This window comes from Fukomys damarensis, unplaced genomic scaffold, assembly GCF_012274545.1.
Source record: "Fukomys damarensis isolate Sample0158 unplaced genomic scaffold, DMR_v1.0_HiC HiC_scaffold_24, whole genome shotgun sequence".
In the NCBI taxonomy this organism is placed as follows: Eukaryota; Metazoa; Chordata; class Mammalia; order Rodentia; family Bathyergidae; genus Fukomys; species Fukomys damarensis.
The window spans coordinates 17,149,197-17,156,860 of NW_022900936.1; the positions used below are offsets into that span (position 1 = coordinate 17,149,197).

The 7,664-nt window shown below is 35.8% G+C and overlaps 1 pseudogene; it reads right to left on the reverse strand.

Moving 5' to 3' along the window:
* Window positions 1-6,484: 6,484 nt before the first annotated feature.
* Window positions 6,485-7,460, reverse strand: LOC117287482 (annotated as a pseudogene).
* Window positions 7,461-7,664: the final 204 nt, after the last annotated feature.

Genomic DNA, 7,664 nt, shown 5'->3' on the forward strand with positions numbered 1-7,664 from the left:
TTATCTCACAACATAGAATTCCTCTATTTCATTCTTAGGGTGATTTAGCAAGGATTATTATTTCTCTTTTTTTGCTCTTTATATCAAGTCTTGGATATTTGCTGGGTAAAACTTATGAGTACAATTTCCTATAATAACATAATTAATTATCATTATACAATGTGGAAGTATAAATAAACTAAAATTCATGAAGAATTATTCTAGCGTAACATTTCTTTATCTGTTGTGTTTTCATACTGTATTCAGCAGAGCATGTACTAATGTTTGGGGAACATAGTGGTTTGTACAGAATTAACAAAGCACATCACACAAGTTTGGTTTCAGTCTATGAACAGCTGGCTGTGGGACTGGGGAAAGGGGTTTCTCTTATCCAGTGTTCTCATAAACAGCAAGATTACGTTCAACTCTTTCATTTCAGAGAATTCTTTTTATACCATAATATCTTAGAAAATATAAAAAGATTGAAATAATCTCATGCATTCTATCAGGTCAATATGGAATGAAAATAGAAATCAACAAGAGAAGCCACAGAAACTACACAACCACATGGAGATTAAAAAATGCACTCTTAATGATACATGGGTCATTGCAAAAATCAAGGGAGAAATTTAAAAAAAATTCCAGAATCGAGCAATAATGGAAACACAACATACCTGAATCTGTGGCATACAGTTGAGATGCTCGTGATAAGGGAGTTTATAGTTATAAATGCCTGCATTAAAAATCTGAGTTCTCACATAAGTAACCTAATGATCATTTCAAGGTGAAAAAAATGAGGATAAAACAAATCTAGAAGTGACAAAAGAAATAATGAATTAGAGTTGAAATTAACTAAATGAAGACTAAAAGAACAATACAAAGGATCAATGAAATGAGTTAGTTCTTTGAAAAGACAAACAAGATTGATAAACCCTTAGTCAAACTGATGAAAAGAGAACCAAATGAAAAATATTACAGAGAAAAGCAACATTACAACACACACCACAGAAATCTAGAGAATTATTAGGAACTGTTATGAAAACTTATATTCCATTGTGCATAAATACCACATTTAAAAAATAAACAATAGAATACTACTCTGCCATGAAAAGGATAAACACATCATTTGTAGGAAAATGGATGTACCTTGAGACCAGAAGTTAAGGAAAGCCACTCAGACACACAAGCTTAAATATTGCATGATATCTCTATAAAAACTATATTATATATGTATAATATATATTATTTATATACCAAATAACAGATAATAGGAAAAAAGAGAGAAAAAAAAAAAAGAATTGTAATCAGCACAATGTACCTAAAAGTCTATTCTAACTTAGTAAAGTTGTCTTGCCTGTTTTATATGTTCTTTGGCCAACTCGTCTGGTTTTCAATCTGTATATATGATAACTAACTTTATAAAGTCTTATAAATAAATGAATCTGATGCTGGAAAAGTAAAAGTGAGGTGGAGGGAGGGAGGGAAAGGGGAATTGAAGTGCATTATATACGTGTACCAATCCCCTACAGTGAATGTAATCGTTATGTACTGAAAACATGTCCTAATAAAAGTAAAAGAAGAAAAAAAAACCCTTATATTCCGATAAATTAGAAAATGTAAAATTAATGGATACATCCCTTGACATATACAACCTACCAAAACTGAACCACGAGGGCGTAAAAAACCTAAACAGATCAATAACAAACAATGAGATTGAAACAGTAATAAAAGTCTCTCCAAAAAGAAAAGCCCCAAATCAGGGGGCTCACTGCAGAATTTTACTGGACCTTTAAAGAAGAACTAATGCCAATGCCACTTGTTCCATGAAACAGAAAGAGAAGTCATTTTACAAAGCCAGTATCACCCTGTTACTAAAACTGGATAAAAACTCAGAAAAAAAGAAAGAAAGAAAGAAAGAAAGAAAGAAAGAAAGAAAGAAAGAAAGAAAGAGAAAGGAAGGAAGAGTGAGCTATAGACCAACGTTCTTGATAAACATAGATGCACAAATAAAATACAAACTGAATTTGACAACACAGTTAAAAAGATCATATACCATGAACCAGTTGGTTTCATCCCAGCATGCAGGAATTGTTATCCTTATTTGTAAACAATATGATTCTTTGCTTAGAAGATACTAAAAACTCCACCAGAAGATTTTTAGACCTGACAAATTCAGCAAAGTGGCACGATAAACCAGTCGCTTTTCTATACATCAGTAATTAACCCACTGAGAAAGAAATCATGAAAACAATTCAATTTTCAATGATGTTAAAAAGAAAAATAAAGAAACGAACAAGAATAAGCCGAACCATAGCAGCACTGACTCAAACTTTATAAGACAAAAACAAATCTTTGATGTGAGGCTCATTCATCCTCACAATGAGTCCAGACCCCTCTTCTCTAAAAGATGATATATATAGAACTCCTTATCTGAAGCTAAAAGGCTTCTGTAACCCTGAGGAAATGGTCTTATCAAATTGCAACTTTAAATATGTAATTTTCCACACATTGCAGATGCTCTCAAAAGATCAATAAGGAGCTAGACAATCTAGATCAGTGTATGCTTTAGATAACCACATTTGATGTCAGACTGCTTTTCCACATCCTTAAACATTTATAAAAACTCTAATCTCTCACCTTGTCTGGTGGGATTACTCTCTAGGAAGCTCACTTGCTGCCCTCTGGGCAGTGTACTCTGTCCTGAATACACCCTTATCTTTATTATTTTCCTGGCCTGGGTAAATTCTTGTTACCACTTGCCTCACTCGTCCTACATCCATGACAAGCCCGAAAGGAAGAATAAAACCATAGTATTTGCTGGAAAATGGGTGGAACAGGAGATGATCCTGTTAAATAAGTCAGATTCAGCCAGATGTGACGTGTCTTCTCTATACGATGTGAATGAAAAAAGAAGTGGTGGAAGGAAAGTAGACGGGAGACTTGGAAAAGACAAAGAGGATTAGAAGGAACAGGACGGGGGATAATTGAGGTAAAAGATGATTAAAGTATATTATGTGCATGAACATTATGTGAAAACAAAACCCACTGTTCTGTTTAATTAATATGTAATAATAAATAAAGTAAAACTGAGAAATAAAAGAGCTCATCTCTGCATAAACTTCTTTTAAATTTTTTTTCAGCTTTGAGTTTATTGGTACATTTTAGGGATACAGTACAGTTACATTCATCGCTGGGATCTTGTACCTTTTCATGACAGGTCTTAGTTCTTATTTTTTCCCCTTCTCCCTGCCCTCCCTTCACCCCCTCCTCCCCTCCCCCTCTACAATCCCTTTATTTCCATCTTTTCTTTATCTCACATTTTTCTTTTCCCTTTAGAGAAACTATTCGGTATTTACACATGTGTGACTTATTTATTTCACTTAGGAGTATATCCTCAATATGTGTCCATTTTCCTGTGAATGAATTTAATTTCTCATTCTTTATGGCTGAGTAATATTCCATTTTATAGAAAAACCACATCTTCTTTATCCAGTTTCCAACTGATGGGCAAATGGGCTGTTTCCAAGTGCATAAACTTTTTTTTACATTAAATAGCATGTATGCTATTTACTTATTAGAGAATAGTACTCAGACTCATCATTTATCATCACACTGCACTGTAGCATATTTTTTTTTTAGTTTTGTTGAATGATGAATTCCTCAAAACTAAAGTAAGAATTTGTGTTTTAAGTCCAAAGATGTAAAGAATGAGGCCTAGACTTACATCTCATTAGTCAGTTGTGTGAGCATGGAAATCATGAGCTTTTCCTGTGCTATACACTTTTCTAGAATTTAGTTCACAGGCAGCAATCATAAATAATGGGCGAATGAGTAAAATATTCCTGTAGGACACTGTATACACTGCTTTTGTGTGAAGTAGTTTCCTTATTTCCACGCCACCAAACTCTTGATGAGCCTGAAAATGCTTTTCTTTAGGCACAATAATGGACTATAAATGGATTATTCCTTTGTAGCTTTAAATGTCTCTCAAATGTTCTCCTGCAATTCTCACACTGGTGTCCCTTTCTCTTCAGGCAGAAATTGGTCTTTCATCTGCATCTATCTGTATCCGTATCTGTATCCATCATCCATGGAGAGAAAAATACGAACAAAATTTTTAAAGAGGCAGATTTACCAATAGCTTTAGGGCAAATCAACTTAATGTCAGCTTGTTTGAAAAACATCTTCTAGAATAAATGAGTAATTAAATTCTTGAAGTAGGGGGAGGATACCAACATGTTTTAGGCCCAGGTATAGTCATAAATTAGGAGCTCTGTAGCTTAACCATTTGAACTTTCATGTAAATATATAATTTAGATATTAACATCTGAACTACATAGTGACAGTTTTATCATTTTGCTTGAATTAAAACCAGGGTTTCTGAGACTTTCAAAGTATTTGCAGTTATCTAGTATGGATATACACTAGCCTTTATTCCTCTCTGCATATCAGTGAACAATTATCAATAATAACATTTTCACAGGAAAAATTTTGAGGCTTCTGGCACATAAAATAATTAATACTTGTATGAAAGTATCATAATTACATACAGAAAATATTTAAAATTCTCCTTGTGAAGCTTAAATGCTAAAGATAAGTGTTTCATGTTAATAAAATATTAAAATGCTGTTTCTTCTAAATTTGACACTGGTTTATAGTTATACAAAGAATGCAGAAGATAAGTCTTGCATACTAAATTTTTCATCATTGAAAATAACGGAACTGAATATACTCAGCTGATATGATTATATAGGCAGTCCTTTCAATACAAAACAGGTTTAACTCTAAATATTTCCAATTAAACTAACATTGAGGCAGCAGATGTCAGATGTATTATTTATATGTCATATAAATATGTCTATCAATCTTAATTTATACTTGTGTCTAAATCAATTGTAGAGAAGTGTCAAGTACCAAGATGTAAGAGATATCAATAAAAGATATTTCTTTGTCATCTTTTTTTCTTTTCTTTTCTTTTTCTTTTTTTTTTGTACTGGGGATTGAACTCATGATCTTGCACTTGCGAGTCAGGCGTGGTGCCACTGAGCTAAATTCCTGGCCCAGTAAAAGATATTTCTTATTTTAAAAACTGCAACTCATCTATCCCTTGTAAATGGGGTTATAAAGCAGCATATTTAACTCTTAAGACCAAAGGACCAACAAATTCTTATAAATTCTAATAATTCTTCTTTTGGCGTTGAAAGCCATAGCATACAATTCTATACTTTAGTAAACAGTATAGCAGTGGAGGTCTGAACATAGATTTATTTGCTCACATTCTCTGCCGGGGTAAGGATGCTGTGTGCAGTGGAGGCAGGGAAGAGCAGTACAGCAGGGAAACCTGTTACCACCTTCCTGGGCATCAGAAGACAGGAATGGCTGCGTCTTAACTATTCATTCAAAGATACTGTATCTGATGAAACAGTGACTCTTCAGTTTTGCAGCAGTTTCTGCTGAAAAAGGACTGCCGTCAGCAATCTCTGTTGAATCTGTGCTGGGTCTGGGCTTTGGAATGTTATAGCCCTACAACTGTTCACTGGGAAAGGATGGGCAGTCAGCTGGGGTAGGTATTGGAGAATTCTGTTCATTACACGCAGAGGGATTTTGCTTATAAGTCATATCAAGCTGTGGGATGCTGGGAAACTCATTTACAGATTATGTCTTTCCGTCCTCTGTGCTGGTGGGAGGCTGGGCAGATGCTCCTTCGCTGGGTGAGTGCTTACGTGCTTTACTGAAAGACTGAGCCTTTTGCTGCACAGTGAGGGCAAATGGCAGAGGACCAGAATTGGAGTATGGTCTCAAGGCTCCAAAATTGTTCAGCTTTAGTGCTGCTGTGCAACTGGGGGAAGAGGCAAGGTTTGGGAAGAGTGGGACGGGGAGCAGGCTTCTTGGTGATGCTGCATCATCTGTATTTTCCCTACGGGCCCATGAGGGGAATGAGCCACTTTAGGGAGCATCTGTTGTGGAGGGAGCAGTGTGTCCTTTTCCATCTCTTTAGTAACTTTGTGGGGGTAAGACTAGGGGCAGCTGCAAACCTCATACTGTCTTTTACATTTTCAGGTCCAAAGAAATCAATTTGAGCTGAGGATTTGAAACTTGAGATTTTAGTTTTGACTCCAAAATATTGTTTATGTCTCTTCAATTTGGTGCAAAAGGAGCTCTCCCATTGTTTCCAGTCATTCTAGGAGTTTTCGGAGGATTACTCACGGCACCATTGGGTGAGCTCATCACTCTGTGATCTCTGGGCTTTGGTTTAAAGTCTTGCTATGGCTTTCTTTTTTTTTTTTCCTCATTGAATTTATTAGTGCATTTTAGGTGCACAGTACAGTTACATTCGTCATTGGGATCTTGTACCTTTACATGACAGGTCTTGGTTCTCATTTTTTCCCCTTCCCTTTGCCCTTCCTTCACCCCCTCCTCCCTTCCCTATTTACAAATACTTTATTTCCACTTTTTCATTTTCTCATGTTTTTTTTACTTTCCCTTATTTCGTTTTCCCACACCTTTAGCCCTTTTCCTTTCGGTTTTTAAAAGTAATGCGGTCTTCTTTTGGCATGGCAGTTTCTTTCATATTCTCCTAAATAGGCTTTTTCCCCGCTAAAGAGTGCATCTTTCTACTGCCTTTATACCCGATGGTTTCTGAGTATGAGTCTTTCAATATTTCCAGGGATTTGGGAGACACTATTTTATAAGCAGCCACTCTGATTTCGGGCACACAATCTCTAGTAAATTCATCTGAAGGTTTTGGCTTGGGATTGTTGTCCTATCTGTATCTTTCTCAAATGGGTGGCAGAACAAGAGATGGAGAGAGGGGAGGGAAAAAAGGGAGGGAAAGGGGAAGGGGATAAATTGAAGGAAAAATAATAGAAATCGAGCTTTTGTAAATGGGAAGGGGACCAAGAATTGGAAGGAGCAGGGAGGGATGCGAGAGGTAGGGGATGAAAAAATAACTATGATGGGTTGTGTTCGTGTACCAACTCTCCACGATAAATGTAATCATTTGTTCTGCAAATATGTTCACTGTAAAAAAAGTCCTGACTACCTGCAAAATTCTTTAGGTAAGAAGCAGTTACATTTTTATCAATTCCATGTACAGGAGACAAAAGATCATTACGATGCACAAATCGAATCTTTAATGGAAAGTCTGTCTTCTGAATGTACAGCTAGGGTGCTGTGCCGCCTGCACTTGCTTGAATCTCAAAGGCTGAAGGATGAATGTGGAGTTGATTTCTTTCTTGAAGTTGGCTCTTTTGTCAACTTTGAGGTCAGGTAAATTATGATCTTGGTGATTCCTATCAAAGCTGCTATAGGGAGGGGTTTGTCTGAGTTATTAAATTTTGCATCTTTGTCTTTTCTGCTGTGGGATGATTCAGTTTTTGATCTGGAAATGATGCTGCTGTCAGATGATTTTCCTTGGAACTTGTAACACTTACCAGTTTCATGTGTTGATAGCTTCGCAGACTGACGACTTTCATGTCCATGTCTTATGTCTTTTTTTTTTTTTTTTGGCTTCATCTTCTACTGTGACTTGTGTTCTCTTCACAGTATTTTTCACATTATCTACTGTGTTGTGGGGAAGATGAAGGTTTTTTTTTTTTTTTTTTTTTTTTTTTTTGGTACCGGGGATTGAACTTGGGATGACTGTTTCATTTTGAGCATTCTCTTGGCTTGGGCTCTAGGACTTC